Raw genomic sequence first — 23140 nt, 5'->3', positions numbered from 1 at the left:
GGCCTATTTTGTCTGATCTAAGGATGACTACTCCAGCTTTCTTTTGCTTTCCATTTGCATAGACTATATTCTTTCATCCTCTCACTTTTAGTCTATATGTGTCTTTTTGGGTCTGACAGGCTTTCTTGTAGACAGTGTATATATGGGTCTTGTTTTTGTATCCATTCAGCCAATCTGTGTCTTTGGTTGAAGCATTTAACCTGTTTACATTTAAAGTAGTTACTGATACATATGTTCCTATTTCCATTTTCTTAATTGTTTTGAGTTTGATTTTGTAGATCTTTTCCTTCTCTTGTGTTTCTTGACTATATAAATCCCTTTAATATTTGTTGTAAAACTGGTTTGATGGTAATGAATTATCTTAACTTTTTCTTGTCTGCAAAGCTTTTTATTTATCCATCAATTATGATGAGATCCTTGCTGGGTAATCTTGGTTGCAGACTTTTCCCTTTCAGTACTTTAAATATATCCTGCCATTTCCTTCTGGCCTCCAGAGTTTCTACTGAAAGATCAGCTGTTAAATGTATGGGATTTTCCTTGTATGTTGCTTGTGGCTTTTCCCTAGTTGCTTTTAACAGCCTTTGTGTTTAATCCTTGTTAGTTTGATTAATATGTGTCTTGGTGTGTTTCTCCTTGAGTTTCTCCTGTATGGACTCTTTGTGCCTCTTGGACTTGATGGACTATTTTCTTTTCCATGTTGGGGAAATTTTCAAATGTAATCTCTTTGAAAATTTTCTCATACTTCTTCTTTTTCTCTTCTTCTTCTGAGACACCCGTAATTTGAGTGTTGGTGCATTTGTTATTGCCCCAGAGGTCTCTGAGACAATCCTGAATTATTTTCATTATTTTTACTTTATTCTGCTCTTCAGAAGTTATGTCCATCATTTTATATTCAAGCTCAGTGATTTCTCCTAGAATATTTTTAATTTGAGTAATTGTGTTGTTTGTCTCTGTATGTTTATTCTTTCATTTTTATAAGCTTTTTAAATTGATTCTTGCATTTTCTCCATTCTGTTTCAAGGGTTTTGATCATCTTTATTATCATTATTCTGAATTCTCTTGGGGGTAATTTGCCTATTTCCTCTTATTTATTTGGATATCTCTGTTTCTAGCTTGTTCCTTCATTTGTATTTCTCTGGCTTTTCATTATTAAATATATATATATATATATATATATATATATATATATATATATATATTGTGTTTGAGGTCTCTTTTCCCCAGGCTTCAAGGTTGAATTGTTTATTCTTTTTGGCTTCTGTCCCCCTTGGTTTATGCAGTGGTTTTTGCAAGCTTTGTATAGAGTGAGATTTATGCTAAGTTATGTTGTTGTTGTTTTTGCTATTGTTTTGTTTCTCCTCTGATGGGAAAGGCTGAGTGACATGGTAATCTTATTTGCTGATGATTGGGTTTTCATTTTCTTTCTTTGTTGTTTGGAAGAGGTGTCCTGGACAGGGTATTACTGGTGTCTAAGTGATGCAGTGTCTTATTGTACGTGTTTTCTTTTGTGGGTGTTCTCACTATTTGATACTCCATAGGGTTAATTCTTTGTTAGTCTAGGGTCTTGAAATCAGTGCTCCCACTTCAAAGGCTCAGGGTTTAATCTCTCCCACTGGGGAGAACTGGGACTGTTGACTTACAAGGGTTTGGGAAAGTTGCCTCTAGCTGGGTAGTAGTTTCCCAGCTGCTGTATTTTCTGAATGGCTAGAATACCCAAGAGAATTCTCATAACTGTAAACTGGTCATATGTTCTTTTCTCTGAATGGAAACAACTTTGGGTCACCTAAGGAAAGACCTGTTTCTGGCCCACAATCAAGAATTACTAAATTTCATACAATTTCTTGAATTTTGTTGAACTTGAATAAAACCTACCAATATTATTTACTGTTTCTTAAACTGAAATTGCACAAATCAAACAAGACTATGAAATATAAAAGTTGGAACTAGACATGATGCCAAATTTATAAAGCAAAATCAAGATTTTTTAAAAGGTAATGGAAATTTCCAAACCTATTTAAAAAGGTCACTTAATACCACTCATATAACCTCGGATAAACAAAAGAATATTGCAAAAGAAATCTAAAGCACATATTCTTGGTAGTATATTGTACTCTAACTTGGCAAAATGAAGGGCCAAGCATGAACACTTACAAAAGACCATGATTAAACATCGCTAAGCAATTTGTGACACTACATAGGACATGGAGTCAGTTTTGATATTCTAGAGGGGTTGAAAATGAAGGGCAACTCCCCTCCCTCGCTTGTTTTACTCATTTGATTCAGAAGTAGTGATAAAAATCTGCCCCTATCTTGGAGATTCAAGATTTATGGACAGGACAAATAATGGAATTAATAGAAAAAAATATGTAGAAGAAATTCTTAATAACACACAAATATGGTGGGAAAAATACACTTTGAAGTGAAAAGGAAAAATGCCAACAAATAAATAAATAAGCATGAAGAGAGTTTTCAAAGAACCAACAATTATTTCTTACCATAAAATAAAGAAAAAAAATTAAAATTTCTGCATCTAGGACACATACATTTTAAGGGCAATAATCTTAAAATATCTTAATTCTTCATCAAGAGGGTACTAATGAAATAAATAGAGTGCCTCCATACAATAGAATATTAATAAGACTAAAGTAGAAATATATGTGTGTGTGTGTAGAATAATCTGCACTGATAGAGTGAAATCTGTTTGTGTAATAATTATTACCATTGTAAGGAAAGCCCCTTGTAAATTTCTTCTCACATTTGGAGAAATACAAACACACACACTCAGTTCTTTTCTTTGGTCATTTCTTTTCTGTTTATAAAATTTCCTTTAGTCCTTCAATATAAAATCTTAGTTTCTCTTCATCTGAGAATCTATATCTCTTTTTATTATAAAGTCTCTCTCTCTCTCTCCTTTTTTAGTTATTATGTGTATACTTATGGAGAAGGCAATAGCACCCCACTCCAATTCTCTTGCCTGGAAAATCCCATGGATGGAGGAGCCTGGTAGGCTGCAGTCCATGGGGTCACTAGGAGTCAGACACGACTGAGTGACTTCACTTTTACTTTTCACTTTCATGCATTGGAGAAGGAAATGGCAACTCACTCCAGTGTTCTTGCTTGGAGAATCCCAGGGATGGGGGAGCCTGATGGGCTGCCATCTCTGGGGTCACACAGAGTTGGACACAACTGAGGCAACTTAGCATTAGCAGCTGTATACTTATAATTTTATATTTAAAACAAAGCACTGCTCCCTTAAAGCATTTATCCTTTTAAGTCCTAACAATATAGAAATAGCTGCTTTTTATGTTACTCAATGCTCTTTGCTTTTTGGTGTATGTGTGTGTAGGTACTCAGAGTTGTATTACAATTTTTTCACTAACCATGGCATCCAGTCCATAGCCAATCATGTCTTTGCTTTTTTCTAGTATTAATTCTGGGCTTTCCAGGTGGTGCTACTCATAAAGATTCCACTTGCAATGCAGGAGACCCAAGAGATGTGGGTTTGATCCCTGGGATGGGAAGATTCCCTGGAGTAAGAAATGGTAACCCACTCCAGTACTCTTGCCTGGAAAATCTCATGGACAGAGCAGCCTGACAGGCTACAGTCCATAGAGTCACAGAGTTGGACATGACTGAGTACACTGCACTCCAGCATTAATTCTAGTATTTTTAACAGTGTCTAAAATTATTAGGTTGAAAGCAAACATTTTTGCTTTTGTTTTGGTTTAAGGCCTTAGCGTGAGTTGTTGTTCTTGTTGTTGTTTTTACATTTTCCCATTATGCTCAGATACATATTGACCCAAGAGTTATTTTCAATCAGTACTGCCTGTGTTTCACCACTGCTCTTGACTCTTTGTACTAGAAATACAGACTCAACCTTCAATCCTTAAATACCCTTCAGAAGCTACTATCTGGACATTGCACATCTCCAAATGGAGTTGGTGAGGCAGGAATTATATCTGATAATTATTATACCTTAGTTTTTCATAAACTGTACATATTTAGTATTTACAGAATGAATGACCTAAATTATATGTGGGATACAATTACTGTGTTCATAAAAAGACAATTAAAAACTTTAAGTTAACTATAATAATTAACATGAATGGCAGAATAAGATATCAAAAAGAAGAGAAACAGGGTAAATAGTCCTGAAACTGACCTATATATGGGGATTTAGTGCATAAAAAGTGAGGCATCCCAAAACAGTATAGAAATGCTAGATATTTTGGTAAAAGTTTTAGGAAAATTGATTATATTTTTGAAAAAAAAGTAGATTCACTTTATCAGTCATAAAAATATTCACTATGGGTTAAAGTACTAAAAGTTTTGTTAATCCTAAAATTATACTAGATGAAAATATAAGAAAATGACTTACATATTGCTGTGTGAAAAGACCTAAAAAGAGGCAAAGCTTAGTGTCATAGAGAAAAAAGGTAAAGAAAAGTGAAAATCTCATTATTTGAAAGTTTTATGTAAAAAAGTCAAATTCTAATTTAGATCTGTAATTTTTCAGAATCTAGAGGATTTTATGCATAATTTTAAGTAATATATAAAATCTGAAAAGACAGGACAGACACATTAAAAGAAAAGTACTATCAGTCAAAAACTGTGAATATGAAGGTCTAAACAAAAAAAATGCACGCAGCATATAGTCACCGGGAAATGTGTTCAATTTTCATAATAATCCAAAAAAATACATGAAAATACTGACATGCTACATTTTCCTCATCAAATTAATCAGCACTTAAAAAAATTCATTTGATAGGATCTAGGGAAGCTGACATGCCCATTTGTATGTTGTTCAGTTGCCCAACCATGTCTGACTCTTTGCAACCCCATCAAATGCAGTGTCCCAGGCCTCCCTGTCCCTCACCATCTTCCAGATTTTGCCTAAATCCATGTTCATTTCATTGGAGATGACCATACTCTCATTAAATATATGCAGTTTCTCAAAACACTGATTCAGAACACTTTATAATTATTCCACAGAATGAGTCAGGACTCGAAGTATTGTGGTTCTTAAGACATACTCAGTGAAACCCAAAGTTACTGAAAAAGAAACATAATGAGTTTATGTTAAGATAAAAACATTAAGAAAAATCATCTAGAAGCAAATAAGTAGCATTTTAACAATTGTTCACATAATACTGGGTGTGTATATGAGTTTATACAAATTCATATATGAAAGAAAATATTTCTTTATATATTTAATTCAGAAGAAGTATGCTACATTTATACTCTCAAGAGATAGGGATTTAGAGATTATTGAAGCAATATATGCAACAATGAGGGCAAGATATATGCCACTTCCATCCTTAACCAGGGAATTTATTAATTACAGTATGTATTTTTTCCACATCAAGTATGGCTTGCACTATCTAGAATCAAATCAATATAATGTCAATAAATCATTGGCGGTTTTGTTTAGTAACTAAGTCATGTCTGACTCTTGTATTTCCCTGGCAAGAAAACTGGAGTATTTCCTTTTCCAGGGGATTTTCCAGACTCAGGGATTGAACTCGAGTCTCCTGCATTGCAGTTGATCTCCTATATTGCAGGTGGATTCTTTACTATTTGAGCCCCCAGGGAAGCCAAATAAATAATAAGGCTTTTAAAAAATGTCATAAAATGTGTGAGTTGTATTTTTTAATATGAATTTATTTATTTTAATTAGAGGCTAATTACTTTACAAATTTGTATTGGTTTTGCCATACATCAACATGAATCCACCACAGGCAACAACTTAAGAAGTAGTTACTATGATTACATTCATTGAATAGCTAAAACATGGTTTCAGATTGTAAGTAATTTTTCCTAGAGCACACAGCAGCCCAGATGGTAAAGAATCTACCTGCAATGTGGGAGGCCTGGGTTCAATCCCTGGAGGGGGAAGATCACTTAGAGAAGGAAATGGCAACCAACTGCAGCATTCTTGCCTGAAGAATCCCATGGACAGAGGAACCTGGCAAGCTACAGTGCATAGGGTCCCAAACAGTCTGACACAACCAAGCGAACACACTCACTTTTCACACAGCAGATAACTAGCAAAATAGCTGTTCAATTATGTTTCTCCCTCCAGAAGAATCATTTCCTGAGTAGCTCCCACATTTATGGGGATCATCATAAAATGACTCTGTGAAATAATAACTATATTTTACTAATAAAGGAAAGAGACACAAAGGCTTTAAATAAAATATCCAGTTTCACAAATTAGAATGCTGTTTTAGTGCCTGTGCTTGCTTCTTTTACCATTGTCACTGTCAGCCAAGAAGAATTTTGAAGAACTTCCCATCAACCAGGAAAACTCATGAGATTCTTACCCACCAAGAATGGTATCAAACTTCAAGTAAACAAAACTTCTCAGAAGATGAGGCATTAGACATAAAACAGTGTGTGTCTATCATAACAAGTTGTTTTCCTGAAGATTTAAAGACTGGTCCTGAGAACATTTACAGGTATTGAGATTCTCTACATGTACCCATCCCTTGGCATATTCATCCAGTACTTATTTTCTCCTTGTGGTATATGGATCAATTTAATCTCCTCCCATCTCTATACATCCAAAGACACCCATGAATCCTATCAGAAAGGGGGAAGCAGATGGAAGATCATAAACCTCCTAAGCTTTTTGGACAGTGATCATTTCCAAGATTTAGTTGAATGAGGACTCCAGATTGCAGGAGTTTATGATAGCAAGAGATGGGGTGGGGGAGATGAAAGAGGTTGTGATCTTTAGTTTTGTTTGGAGCCAGTGTAGATTCCAAAAAGAAAAAAATCCAAGAGAAAGGTGAGAGACAGAGCACTTAAATCATCAGTTGCTGAAATAATGACTCTCAAACCAAGAGAAAAAAGTAAATAGTTTAATTCCTGCAGGACATTTGGTCCTATCCAGAAGGTCTAAGGGAATATTGTGCTCATTATTCAGTGTTTTGGGCAGGTCCAAATGTCAAGGACTTTTGGAGAGGACCAGACATCCAGTAAATGCTTTGCATTTCTTTTAAATTACTTTAAATTTAATACAAATTATAAAGCTTTACATTCTAGGTTCAATACAGGATACAGTATGCTGGGGGCTGGTGCACTGGGATGACCCAGAGAGATGATACGTGGAGAGAGGTGGGAGGGGGGTTCAGGATTGAGAACTCATGTACACCCATGGCAGATTTATGTCAATGTATGGCAAAACCAATACAGTATTGTAAAGTAAAATAAAATAAATAAATAATAAAAAATAAAATAAAGTTTTATATTAATCTTGATCTCATATCTAGAGCTAGTCCACTGTGTATCATATTAACATCGTTACTTATCAATGAAATCAATGCATCTGAAACATAGAATTACATTTTTAAATAAGTAAAACAATTAAAGTATAATTTCAATAGAGTTCACCATTTTTTTTTTCTTTTTTCTGTTCAGGTAAAAAATAAATACACACATTCTCATGAGCAAAAGAAGGCAGGGTCTGTTTCTGCTTTCTTATCCTTCAAGGTGAATAGACTGAAAGAACAAATCAATTTTCATTTTTGCTATCTTCCCCATGGTGATTGAAAAAAAAATCAGTTTTAAAAGATAAAAAATATGTTTAGGGCTTATGTAGGAAACTGAAGTCAGCTAGGGCCAAATTATACTTCAAAGAACTATTCATCTTCATCCTCCTTCCCTGGCTTACAGAGTCTTTAGAAGGACTGGGAAACAAAAATAATGTTGCAAAGGCAGTTGGGTGTCCCATGAGTCATTCTCCCTTGCCACCTGAATTTCCTAGAAATAGCCCCACTCTAGATTTTATAAACTAATATTCTGTCCATGAGTAGAACATTTATAATACAATTCCATAAAGAGAGTAAAAAAATGCCTTATATGCATATAGGGCTGAAAGAACTAGTTTATTTAAGAACATTTTAAATACTAAGTGTGGAGCGTTATTCCTTTACAGAGCAAGTAATAGACTCATCATCCTACCTGACACTTCTATTACTGTGAATGCCACCTTTAAGATTACTAAAGCCTAATTGATTCATATTTAAGGAAAATTACCTTATGCTAATGAGTAGAAGTAAGGGCAGAGAAAATGTATCAGCACATTGCATTAAGTTAAACAGGGAGCATCTGTCATTTAACTGTACTTAGCTCTTGTTTTATAAAAAAGCATAATTAAAATTACCTTCATCAAGTTTTCCTTGACATTCTGTTTTAAATATTTTGAGTTACATTTGCTTTCTTATATTTAATAACAGAAAAATAAAAATAACTACCTGCCATGTAGACAAGGATGTAAGAGGCAATCATTTGCCTTTTCTTCACAGCATGTCCTGGAAAACCCACTCTTGCAGTCACAGGTGTAATGATTGATGCCATCAACACAAGTTCCATCATGGAGACAGGGCTTTGACAGGCATTCATCTATATTTACCTCACAATCGATGCCTATATTAGAAGAGACAAGATAAAATGCTAGACTATTTAAATGCAAAACTCCAAAGTTTGTTCATTACACAAAATGTGCCCAAGAAATAAAGATCCCCTCCATTAAAGATAATTTGACATCTTCGAGCAAAAGAAAACAGTTTTTCAAGGTTAAACATTCTTTTTTTTTTTTTCTTGGTATACTGAAGCATGTTTATTTTATTTTATTTCATTTTATTTTAAATTTTAAAATCTTTAATTCTTACATGTGTTCCCAAACATGAACCCCCCTCCCACCTCCCTCCTCATAACATCTCTGTGGGTCATCCCCATGCACCAGCCCCAAGCATGCTGTATCCTGCGTCAGACATAGACTGGAGATTCAATTCTTACATGATAGTATACATGATAGAATGCCATTCTCCAAAACCATCCCACCCTCTCCCTCTCCCTCTGAGTCCAAATATCCGTTATACACAGCTGTGTCTTTTTTCCTGTCTTGCATACAGGGTCATCATTGCCATCTTTCTAAATTCCATATATATGTGTTAGTATACTGTATTGGTGTTTTTCTTTCTGGCTTACTTCACTCTGTATAATTGGCTCCAGTTTCATCCATCTCATCAGAACTGATTCAAATGAATTCTTTTTAACGGCTGAGTAATACTCCATTGTGTATATGTACCAAAGCTTTCTTATCCATTCATCTGCTGATGGACATCTAGGTTGTTTCCATGTCCTGGCTATTATAAACAGTGCTGCGATGAACATTGGGGTACATGTGTCTCTTTCAATTCTGGTTTCCTCGGTGTGTATGCCCAGCAGTGGGATTGCTGGGTCATAACGTAGTTCTGTTTGCAATTTTTTAAGGAATCTCCACACTGTTCTCCATAGTGGCTGTACTGGTTTGCATTCCCACCAACAGTGTAGGAGGGTTCCCTTTTCTCCACACCCTCTCCAGCATTTATTGCTTGCAGATTTTTGGATCGCAGCCATTCTGACTGGTGTGAAGTGGTACCTCATTGTGGTTTTGATTTGCATTTCTCTGATAATGAGTGATGTTGAGCATCTTTTCATGTGTTTGTTAGCCATCCGTATGTCTTCTTTGGAGAAATGTCTATTTAGTTCTTTGGCCCATTTTTTGATTGGGTCGTTTATTTTTCTGGAATTGAGCTGCATAAGTTGCTTGTATATTTTTGAGATTAGTTGTTTGTCAGTTGCTTCATTTGCTATTATTTTCTCCCATTCAGAAGGCTGTCTTTTCACCTTGCGTATATTTTCCTTTGTTGTGCAGAAGCTTTTAATTTTAATTAGATCCCATTTGTTTATTATTGCTTTTATTTCCAGAATTCTGGGAGGTGGATCATAGAGGATCCTGCTGTGATTTATGTCTGAGAGTGTTTTGCCTATGTTCTCCTCTAGGAGTTTTATAGTTTCTGGTCTTACATTTAGATCTTTAATCCATTTTGAGTTTATAAACATTCTTAAGTCTATGAACTTTCAGATTAATTTAAAGTGCATGAGGAAAGAAAAATATAAACTTAATCTTCTTAAACGATTTGTTTCTAGAGAACATATTAAGGATATGGATGAAGTAATGAATTTCACTAAGTTGTCATTGTGAATACTAATTCATACCTTTTTTGGTAATGATCCTTATTTGCAGATACTAAAAGTTTGAATCTTTCTATATTGGTCTTAGATCATTTAAAGATTAACTAAGATTTCTGAATGCAATCTAACTTTGACTAAATACTTAGTGTTTTGGAAGACCAATTTTTTTTCTTAAAAGATTCAAATAAATAGTTTTGAATAAACAGTTTGAAAGATTATCAGTATTTGTTTGGATATCAGATTTAAGTTTGGGGACATTGCTGCTGGCAGAATGACAGCCATTTCACAAGGTGACATTTTAACTATTAATTTATATGCCATATCAGAAGTTTGATTTAAGTGGCTATTATTTAGAGTAGTCACAGCAAGAGTCTGTGATTTATCGCAAATGAAACTTCCAATGAACAAAAATATTTCTGGAAATTCTCTCTATAGATAGCTTTTCAGTCAAAATCCTATTATTTAATGGCTACATCTTTTTTTTTTAATGAAACTTCCACTATCTATATAGAACTTTGAATAGTAAAGATACCTTAAAATTAATATATGTACACTGGTCAAATATACACCAATATCTAAAAGTGCCACCAAGATTTAGATTTAATATTTGGATAAAAAAGGCATGACAGACTATAGTAGGTTGCAGTAATAAATTTAAAAATGAACGTGCTTCTCTAAGTTTCAATGACACGTGACACACAGGTTTATTTTTCATATTTCATGATAAAAGGAAGCTACAAATCCGGTCTATGTTATCTTCATGCTGCGACTCAGGTTAATGGAGCATCGCTATCTGGGAGATCATCACCACTGTTGAAGAAGGAAAAGGGTATACCACTGGCTCTTAAATCCATGGTACATATATATATGTGTGTGTGTGTGTGTGTGTGTGTGTGTGTGTGTGTGTGTGTGTGCGCGCGTGCATGCATGTGTACGTGTGTGTTACTCAGTGATTCTGTGACTCTTTTAAACCTATGGTCAGTAGGCTGCCAGACTTCGCTGCCCAAAGGATTCTCCAGGAAGATTACTGGAGAGGGAAGCCATTCTTTTCTCCAGGGGATCTTCCATACTAACATCTCCTGAGTTGCAGGAGGATTCTTCACCACCTGAGGTACCAGGAAAGACTCTTAAATCCACTACATATATTTAATTTGCCAATCCAAATCACATGGCCAAAGCCAACATAAATGGGATAGGACTTAATTGTATTCTTTAGGAAATGGCAGATATTTGTGACAATAGTAAAGTTTATTGCAGACACAATCATTGAAATTTCTCACTTATGAGTATTATCTATTAGTGCATCATAAGTTTATTAGGATAATAAAGTAAAGCCAAGGTTCCTAGTTGGAGTGAGTGACTGAGAATCACTTAGTTGTTTCTGAAACTTTGCCAGTCCATGGGCTGTAGCATGCCAGGTTCCTTTGTCCATGGAATTCTAAGAATACTGGAATGGGTGGCCATTTCCTTCTCTAGTAGGCACTGGTGGAAAAGAATCTGCTTCCTAATGCAGGAGATGCCAGAGATTTGGATTAAATCTCTGGATAGGGAAGATTCCCTGGAGGAGGACATCACAACCCATCCCAGTTTTCTTGCCTGGAGAATCCCATGAGGAGCCTGGCAGGTTACAGTCCATAGGGTCACAAAGAGCTGGACATGCTGAAACCATTTAACACACGTACACACAAAGTAAAACCATGTACTTAAAACAACTAGCCCAGGGCCTTGTACACATTGAATACTTGATTATTATCATTTTCCTAAGATATTTTATAATTATGCTATATTAAATAGCTTTTGTAGGTATTTCTAGAAGCATATTCTTCCAATTAAGAAGGTAAGTGAACTGTTCCTCTGCAGGACTGTGTACAGTGCTGGCAAAATCAATGATGAAATTTTCAGTTAAGAGAAAATGATGTATTTTTCTCAGAGGTGGGGGTGAGCAGCAGAATTGTGCAGGTGCATCCATTACTTTTCAGAGACAGGAGACTCCTCTCTGTGGCAGGCAAGCTGTCTCAGTGTATCTGGTGGACATTATCTTAGGAACCTTTTCACCCAATGCTTTATTCATTAATTAAACTGTGGTTATGCTTTGACTTCCCAACTAGCCTCCAGAGAGAATAAGAATGCAATGATTGATTGACCTGAACATTTTGGACCTTTAAATGCTTACCGTTTTCATTTTTAATAGCATGGCCCTTCCATATCATACAAATCAGGTCCTTTTTTTTCACCTTTTAACTTCATCTTGCTCTACCTTCACCCTTGGCTACTCTGAGATAGTTACACTGAATTCCTTGTGTTGCCTTACACACCTTGTTCCTCTTTTTCTAGAACTCTCTTTCCACAGATATTTATGAGTCACTGCTTTATTTATTCAGATCTTTATTCAAATGTCATTTTCTCAAGGAGACTACACTGTTTAAAATTGTATACCCTTCACCCATAATCACCATTATCCTGTTTTATATTCATATTTTCACACTAGCAAGCAATCTCCTTCTAGCATTCTATAAGATTCACTCATTTTTAATTTTCTTTTCCTTTCTTCTCCATTTTAAGCCCTCCTTGAGGCCATGGATTTTATATCTGGTTCAGTATGGCACTCATTGAAATCTATGTTAGATAAACACATTGCTGTTTTGTGTGTGTGTATGTTTATGTCTTGCATTTCATTTCAGTTTTGTTTGTTCACAGAAATTCCCTGACAGTCTAGTGGTTAGGATTCCGTGCTTTCACTGCTGAAGGTTGCTTTGTGGCCATAGTAATTTATATTTGGAATAATTTTCAATTTTCTGTTCTAAAATGATAGTTCTCAATTTTATTAATAGCATAGGCAACTCCATTCCTAAGCAGAGTAGATGGTTACCTATGGAATTCAGAGACTTTCCATGTCCCTGGCTGGGTCAAAATCCTTTTTACTAGACTACCTCAATACCTGACTCCGTATTGAAAAGAGACACAGATGTATACAACAGTCTTTTGGACTCTGCGGGAGAGGGCAAGGGTGGGGTGATTTGGGAGAATGACATTGAAACATGTATAATATCATATGTGAAATGAATCACCAGTCTAGGCTCTAAGCATGATACAGGATGCTCAGGGCTGGTGCACTGGAATGACCCAGAGGGATGGTATGGGGAGGAAGGTGGGAGGGGGGTTCAGGATGGGAAACACATGTACACCCATGGTGGATTCATGTTGATTTATGGCAAAACCAATACAACATTGTAAAGTAATTAGCTTCCAATTAAAATAAATAAATTTATATTAAAAATAATAAAATAATCCTTTTCAGAGATAAGCCATTAACTCATTTAAATTGAGAAGCCTACTCAGTAAGATATGTACTTGTATGCACACTGTTATGCCACAAATAATATATGCAAATAAATATTCTATCTCTCTCTCTATGTATCGTCACTTTCTTCCTCTAACTCTTCTCCAACATCTGATCCTTCCTTACTTTCTTTTCAAGACTTCTTCACTCAACTTCTCCCCACTGGTTAGTTTTATATGTTCAGAAGATTTCCAAAATCAATTTTCTGATTCCTAATCATTTTATATTTCACAAGTATTATCCTAACAAAATATTTTATGGAGTCTTTACTACCTCCTGAAATAAATATTTTCTTCTCAACCTCTGAGTCAATCTTGCCTTTCTTACCATTCCTCTGACATTCTCACTATGATAGTCCCCTGTTTACAAACCTGGTTGAGTAATAGAATCACCTGTAGAGTTTTTAAAATTACAGCTTCCTAATTCTGAGTCTCCAAGAAGTAGGCCTAAGAAAATACATTAAAAAAGAAAAGTATTTCTAGATATTTCTAAAATATAGGTAGATGTGAGGATCACCTGCTTTTATAAAACTAGTTTATAATTAAACACTGTATTTTCTTATATTCTTGTTTATTTTCTTTTTCCTGATAGTTCTGCCTGGAATGTTGTGTCTACATTTCAGCTTATTTAAAACTTGTTTTTAATTCAGATCTAATCAAAATTATAGCCTATTTAATAAATTTCCACTGATATCAGCTAAGGAAAAAATTAACAACATTTAACAGTTTATACCTAAATTACACTTGAATCATTGTTTTTTTTATTATTAGTTATTTGAGAACAGAGATTATACTTGTCTATTTTTACTTTATGCGAAATGTCAAATACAAAACTTTTCAGTTTTCCAATGATCAAATAACCTTCTTATTTCCTGTTGAATATAACCAAATAGTGATAATATTTTAAAAATTATTACAACTTACGTAATAAAATATTGTTTATGACTAACCTTATAAAGTTAATACAGTCGCACAATAATCACACAATTAATGAATTTAGGAGTCAATAAGTGAAAATTAAAATTGCCACTTGTAACCATTTAAAATTGCAAAGTAAAATAGTTAAAAGCTTCTTTAAATCAAGATGAGAATTTTATTTATTTTTATTTATTTATTTTTTAAGATGAGAATTTTATAACAGGCTATTTTATTATTGACAATACTGAAAAGAATTCAACTGATATATATAATGTTTCCATTTTGGTCATCAGGCAAATGTCATTCTTTAAGGAATAATCCACGGAAACATATACTATTGTTGTTTCAAAGTATATCAACAAAAAATTGTGAAGCATTCAATAAAAGAAAAAAAAACTGTCATCAATGGAATGAGACTTAAACATTATACAGAAGTGGAAATTATCAGAGGAATAACTGTAAATATGACAGATTTGCAAAAATAGTGAAACAGTTGGACATATGAATACCCAATTTGAGAATGAAGTTATTTTTACAATATTTAAATGGAAATGCTAGATAATACAAAGATAAAATATGAAAAAAGTTTCAATTTATATTCCAAATACCATAAAACAAGTGTGATTAGACTATATACTGATCTCAAGAGGTCCCCTACATAACTAAATGTTGGATTAGCAGTTGATAACAATGTAATATACCCCATACTGGGTTAAATAAGCATGGATTAAGCATTTAATAACTCTTTCGCTAACATTCTCATCGTTTGGAAAGATTTTATGGCGATATCATATACTATGTGTGTATTTTCAACAGCTCTCCAAGAAACATTTGCTGATGCTTTATTTTTCTGCCTATTAGTATTCCAAGATTGGACAGAGGCTTTTAAAATCATTACAATAGTCCTTACTGCTTTGGGTAAAGGACAATTATCAATAAATATTTGATGATAAAAATAATAAAGGTAATAATGTTACTCATTCGGAGAAGTCAATGGCACCCCACTCCAATACTCTTGCCTGGGAAATCCCACGGATGGATGAGCCTGCTGGGCTGAAGTCCATGCGGTCGCTAGGAGTCTGACGCGACTGAGCGACTTCACTTTCACTTTTCACTTTCATGCATTGGAGAAGGAAATGGCAACCCACTCCAGTGTTCTTGCCTGAAGAATTCCAGGGACGGGGGAGCCTGGTGGGCTGCTGTCTGGGGCTGCACAGAATCGGACACGACTGAAGTGACTTAGCAATGTTACTTATTTGCATCTTGTCTCTCCTCATCTTTTCATACCTTTTGAATAAAAAGAATGGGAGCAGTATACTAACACATATATATGGAATTTAGAAAGATGGCAATGATGACCCTGTATGCAAGACAGCAAGAAAGACACAGATGTGTATAGTGGACTTTTGGACTCAGAGGGAGAGGGTGGGATGATTTGGGAGAATGGCATTGAAACATGTATACTATCATGTAAGAATCAAATTGCCAGTCTATGTCCGATGCAGGATACAGCATGCTTGGGGCTGGAGCACGGGGATGACCCAGTGAGATGTTATGGGGAGGGAGGTGGGAGGGGGGTTCATGTTTGGGAACGCATGTACACCCGTGGTGGCTTCATGTCAATGTATGGCAAAACCAATACAGTATTGTAAAGTAAAATAAAGTAAAAACAAAAATTAAAAAATAAAATAAAAAGATTAAAAAAAAAAAAAAAGAATGGGAGCAACACTTCAATATCAGCTCTGGATTAAATGAGGGAGTCTATCACAAGACTGGGCCATGACAAGAAAGTGCTTCATAGTTTACTGGAAAATTCATGAAAACAAGTACTATGTCATTAGAAGGAACGTTTGAAGGGGAGATTCAAAATACCCTTGACAAAGGACAAGCAAAACAAATTCCGATCCATGTATATTCCTTCCTTATTATTTGTAAGTCACACAAAATGACTAAGTCTACAAAGGCATATGAAATGAGGCATGTGTTTAATTAGGCAACTATGTTGAGAACTTTGGAAAAGTAAGAACATGTTCAAGGTATAGGTAAGCAGTATATATATAAGTGCAAGCAGATATATGAGGAAAGATTAAAAGTGGAGGATATCAAGTAAAAGGTGTTATCATCTGTAATAGAGCTTCTAAATGAGTCAGAGCCTATTCTAATGCATAGGCACTCATCATTTCAGAGCTCTTGTGTTGACTGAAACTAACATGATAAAATATTTTCAGAATTAACGAAATTCACACATACATAATTGAAACAGATTATTCAATCCTTTGTTCATATCATGAAGTAAATAGCTAATTTTTGAAGCATCGCTCACCTAACAGGTTGTGCTATAGTTAAAACAAACAAAATTTTATTGATTATATTCAGTACAGTTCAGTCGCTCAGTTGTTTCCAACTCTTTGTGACCCCATGCACATTAGGATTCTACGTCCATTGCCAACTGCCAGAGCTTGTTCAAACTCACATCCTTCAAGTCGGTGATGCCATCAAACCATCTCATCCTCTGTCACAACCTTCTCCTCCTGAATTCAAACTTTCCCAGTGTCAGGATCTTTTCAAATGAGTATGCTGTCTGCATCAGGTGGCCAAAGTATTGGAGCTTCAGCTTCAACATCAGTCCTTCCAATGAACGTTCAGGACGGATCTTCTTTAGGATGGGCTGGTGGATCTCCTTGCAGTCCAAAGGACTCTCAAGAGTTGTCTCCAACACCACATTTAAAAAGCATCAATTGTTTGTCATTCAGCTTTCTTTATAGTCCTACTCTCACATCCATACATGAGTACTGGAAAAACCATAGCTTTGACTAGGTGGACCTTTTTTGGCAAAGTAATGTCTCTGCTTTTTAATATGCTGTCTAGGTTGCTCATAGCTTTTCTTCCAAGGAGCAAGTATCTTAATTTCATGGCTGCAGTCACCATCTGCAGTGATTTTGGAGCCCAAGAAAATAAAGCCCGTCACTGTTTACATTGTTTTCACATCTATTTCTATGAAGTAATTGCACAGGATGCCATGATCTTAGTTTTTAAATGTTGAGTTTTAAGTCAGCTTTTCCATTCTCCTCTTCCACTTTCATCAAGAGGCTAAGTTTCTCTTTCCCTTCTGCCATAAGGGTAGTGTCTTCTGAATATCTGAGGTTATTTATATTTCTCCCAGCAATCCTGATTCCAGCTTGTGCTTCATCCAGCCTGGCCTTTCACATGGTGTACTCTGGATATAAGATACATATGCTAATCTGTTGTTCCATGTCCGATTCTAATTGTTGCTTCTTGACCTGAATACAGATTTCTCAGGAGGCAGGTAAGCTGGTCTGATGTTCCCATCTCTTGAAGTATTTTCCACAGATTTTTGTGATCCACAAAGTCAAAGCTTTTAGCTTAGTCAATGAAGCAGACATAGAAGTTTTTTTTTTTTTTTTTCCCTGCTATTCTCTTGCTTTTTCTATGATCCAATGGATGCTGGCAATTTGATCTCTGGTTACTCTGACTTTTTTAACCCAGCTTGAAGTTCGTGGTTCATGTACCATTGAACTTAGCTCGGAGAATTGTGAGCATTAATTTGTTAGCATGTGAGATGAGTGCAATCGTGCAGTAGTTTGAACATTCTTTAGCAATGACTTTCTTTGGGACTAGAATGAAAACTGACATTTAATCATGTACAAAATGATGATTTCTATTTCATACCTCACAGGGCTACTTGAGGATCATGAAGAGTCATGGGATCTTGAAGAATCAAACACAATTGAGTGACTGAACAACAACAGGGTTACTTGAAGTTGTGTGGCTACACAGTTACTAGTCTGTAAACACTTTGAATGAAACACTTCAGGAATGAAGAGTCTAAGCTCATCTGAATGAGTGCCTCAAACACGACTACAGTTCCAGAAGTCAAACTTCTACGCACCACTTTTAAACTCAAAGTATGCTGATTAATACCATTTATTAAGTTTGATTTTATAGTTTATAACGTATAAACACATACAATTCTCTGTTTCTGATTGTACATAACTTATTCATTCTGCTTCAAAATCATGATTTCACCTCATCTTATATGCACATCTTTTTTTGTTGTTGTTGTTCTACATGAATTAAAGAATAAGTGTAACTTTCATTCACTGTTACAATTAGCCATAACATAGTTTTATATATCCCTAGTTATTTATATGGAGAAGGCAATGGCACCCCACTCCAGTACCCTTGCCTGGAAAATCCCATGGACAGAGGAGCCTGGTAGGCTGCAGTCCATGGGGTCGCTAAGAGTGAGACACGACTGAGGGACTTCACTTTCACTTTTTACTTTCATGCATTGGAGAAGGAAATGGCAACTCACTCCAGTGTTCTTGCTTGGAGAATTCCAGGGACGGGGGAGCCTGGTGGGCTGCCATCTCTGGGGTCACACAGAGTCGGACATGACTGAAGAGACTGAGCAGCAGCACCAGCAGTTATTTATAACGATATTTTCAACTCAACTTGCAAGTAGCACTCTTCTATTAGAAGTAAAAGGTTATCCATTAAAAGGTTATCCATCAAACAGGTTATCCATTAAAAGATGGGTGTAATTTCTACTCACTGACATGTCACTGATTTCAATGCATCTTGCAAATAGTATGCTTAGAAATATCTTTTTTTAAAATATAAATTTATTTATTTTAATTGGAGGTTAATTACTTTACAATATTGTGTTGGTTTTGCCATACATCAACGTGAATCCGCCGCAGGTATACACATGTTCGCCATCCTGAACCTCCCTCCCACCTCCCTCCCCATACCATCCCTCTGGGTCATCTCAGTGCACAGCCCCAAGCCTCCAGTATCATGCATCGAACCTGGACTGGCAATTCGTTTCATATATCTTTAAGAAGAATTTGGTTCTAAGCTACTTGCATTTATATTTAATGAATACTTTGATATACTTAAATTCTGAATATAGAATAATTACATTTAGTACTGTTAATAGGTCAGCATGACTAGTGTAAAAATATTGAAATATTCATATAACTAGCCACTGACTGTAGTTAGCTTTCCTGGCCACCCCAGCCTCTCTACTGTGGCTGTCCAGGTTTCACCCTCAGCAAGTAAGAGGTGACATGTACACAGGAACATTAAGGTCTGCTTATGTCAACCAATTATTACATGATTGTATTATCACTTCTGAAAATAAATGTAGCAAATAATTGTTTAAAGTATCTCATATCACTTAAGCCAGATTTAGTTAGTTTTTACTGTTACTAGATTGTAACAATCAAAAAGAACATTTTCATACTGTTCATGGGGTGCTTAATGCAAGAATACTGAAATGATTTGCCATTCTCTTCTCCAGTGGGCTGCATTTGGTCAGAACCTGACTAGCAGGGACATGCCCTTCAGCCACTCAACGTGGCTGGATGATGTGCCTGGGGCCCTGGTTGTCCCACTTCTGGTCCTTGTTCAGTGTTCAAAACTTCACTGTCAGTCCAGTGTCCATCAACCTGTGGCCAGAAGTTTAGACAAAGGCCCTGCTGGAAGGGCTGTAAAAGGAGACTAGGGGAGGTTGGAGCTGATGTTGTATGATGCCCAGGAGCAGAGGGCACCATGGCCTTGCTGCTGCCATTGGCCATCTTGGAGCTGACAGGAAGTGATGCACACGAGATGATGACCAAAACTGTCCCCCAGAAAGTTTGTAAGACGCAAAGTGGTTGTCTAGGGCGGCCTTTCAAATGTTTGAGAAAAGAAGAAAAGTGAAAGGCAAAGAGAAAAGGAAAGATATACCCAACTCAATAAAGAGTTCCAGAGAATAGAAAGGAGAGATAAGAAAGCCTTCCTTTAAAAAAAATAAATTTATTTATTTTAATTGGAGGTTAATTACTTTACAATATTCAATTGGTTTTGCCATGCATCAAGAAAGCCTTCTTAAATGACCAATGGAAAGAAATAAAGGAAAACAACAGAATGGGAAAAATTAGAGATCACTTTAAGAAAATTGGAGATACCAAGGGAAGATTTCATACAAGGGTAGGCACATTAAAGGACAAACATGGCAAGGACCTAATAGAAGTAGAGCAGATTAAGAAACGATGGCAAGAATACAAAGAAGAACTGTACAAAAAAGCTCTTAATGACCCAGTTAGCCATGATGATATGATCACTCACCTAGAGCCAGACATCCAGGAGAGTGAAGTCAAGTGGACTTTAGGAAGCATTACTATGAACAAAGCTAGTAGGGGTGATAGAATTCCAGCTGAACTATTTCAAATATTAGAAGATTATGCTGTTAAAATGATGCACTCATTATGCCAGCAAATTTGGAAAACTCAGCAGTGGCCACAGGACTGGAAAAGGAAGTTTTCATTCCAATACCAAAGAAGGGCAATGCCAAAGAATGCTCAAATTACTGCACTGATTTCACATGCTAGCAAGATTATGCTCAAAATCCTTCAAGCTATGCTTTAGTAATATGTGAACCAAGAATTTCCAGATGTGCAAGATGGATTTAGAAAAGACAAAAGAATCAGAGAGCAAGTTGCTAACATCTGTTGGATGACAGAAAAAATAGAGAATTTCTGACAAATATCTACTTTTGCTTCATTGACTCTGCTAAAGCTTTTAACTGTGTGGATCACAACAAACTGGAAAATCCATAAAAAGATGGGAATAGCAGACCAACTTACCTACCTCCTGCAAAACTTGTATGTAGATCAGGAAGCAAGAGTTAGAAAAAGACATGGAACAATAGACTGGTTCCAAATTGGGAAAGGAGTGTGTCAAAGCTGTATATTTTCATCCTGCTTGTTTAACTTTTATGCAGAAAACATCATGCAAAATGCTGAGCTGGATGAAGCACAAGCTGGAATCACGATTGCTGAGAGAAATATCAACAACCTCAGACAAGCAGATGATACCGCTTTAGTGGCGGAAAGTGAAGAGGAACTGCGGAGCTTCTTGATGAAAGCCAAAGAAGATAGTGAAAAACCTGGCTTAAAACACAATGTTCAAAAAGCTAATATCTAACACATATATATGGAATTTAGAAAGATGGTAATGATAACCCTGTATGAGAGGCAGCAAAAGAGACACAGATTTATAGAACAGTCTTTCGGACTCTGTGGGAGAGGGAGAGGGTGGGATGATTTGGGAGAATGGCATTGAAACACGTATAATATCATATATGAAATGAATCGCCAATCCAGGTTCAATACACGATACTGGATGCTTGGGGCTGGTGCACTGAGACGACCCAGAAGCATGGTACGGGGAGGGAGGGGGGGAGGTTTCAGGATGGGGAACACGTCTATACCTGTGGCAGATTCATGTTGATGTATGGCAAAACCAATACAATATTGTAAAGTAATTAACCTCCAATTAAAATAAATAAATTTATATTAAAAAAACTAGTATGATATCCAGTCACTTCATGGCAAATAAATGGGGAAAATATATAAACAGTGTCATGTTTCATTTTCTTTGGCTCTAAAATCATGGTTTTTCCATTAGTCATGTATGGATATGAGAGTTGTATCATAAAGTAGGTTGAGTGCCAAAGAATTGACACTTTTGAACTGTGGTACTAGAAAATACTCCTGAGAATCCCTTAGAGATCAAACCAGTCAGTTCTAAAGGAAATCAATCCTAAAGGAATATTCACTGGAAGGACTGATGGTGAAGATGAAGCTCCAATATTTTGGCCACTTGATGCAAAGAACTGACTCATTGGAAAAGACTCTGACGCTGGGAGTGATTGAGGGCAAGGTCATAAGGGGGTGACAGAGATGAGATGGATGGATGGCATCAGTGACTCAATGGTCATGAGTCTGAGCAAACTCAGGGAGATAATGATGGACAGAGAGGACTGGTGTGCTGCAAAAGAGTCAGACATGACTTGGCTACTGAACAACAACAACACGACAAAAAGAACCAGTCAGTCTATTGTCGTTAGTAGTTCAAATTTTACTGCTACATAGGGGAAATGCATCTTAAGCACTTGAAATCTTTCTTTAATAATTCAAAACAAGAAAAGGCAAGATTAAAAGGTCTACAGTTTTTGACTGGAAGTTTACAAACAGAGGTAATTTACAGAGTCCTGGGCTCTGAATGAAATATGTGGCACTTTGCCAACTATGTTTTCTCATTTCTGACAACTCCATCAAGAACCTGGAGATCAATGAAATGCTTTTTTTTTTTTTTTTCTTTTGAATGGGCCTGAAACCAGAATCTTGATTAAATTTTAAAATTTTGTTAATCTTCCAGCCTCTGGGTTGTGGCAGACACTTTGCAACATGAAGACTGATTTAGAGCCAGTGAATCAATGGAAGATATCAGAGAGACCCCCTAGGAAAACAAGGCACAGAGACAAGCCTGAGCTCTGAATTGTGACACTTAGAATAGAAAATAAATGATTCTGTCAGAACTGAAAAAGGGCCTGGACTTTTATGATTTGGGGATCTGCTTTAGTGAAAGAACACTAAATTCCCAACAAGACCTTAAAAAAGGTGAGGGTGGGATGATGTGAGAGAATAGCACTGAATCATGTATATTGCCATACGTGAAATACATCATCAGTCCAGGTTCTATGACAGGGTGCTCAGGGCCAGTGCACTGGGATGACCCTGAGGGATGGGATGGGGAACACATGTACATTCATGGCTGATTCATGTCAATGTATGGCAAAACCTACCATAATATTTTAAAGTAATTAGCCTGTATTGGTTTTGCCATACATTGACATGAATCCACCACAGGTGTACATGAGTTCCCAACCCTGAACTCCCCTCCTACCACCCTCCCCATATCATCTCTCTAGGTCATCCCAGTGCACCAAAGTAAACAAAAAAAATAAAAATAAAAATAAAAAAATAAAATAAAATAAAATAAAAATAAA

This window comes from Capricornis sumatraensis, chromosome 11 (assembly GCF_032405125.1).
Source record: "Capricornis sumatraensis isolate serow.1 chromosome 11, serow.2, whole genome shotgun sequence".
Taxonomy (NCBI): Eukaryota; Metazoa; Chordata; class Mammalia; order Artiodactyla; family Bovidae; genus Capricornis; species Capricornis sumatraensis.
Note: the sequence above shows the minus strand (reverse complement) of the source record.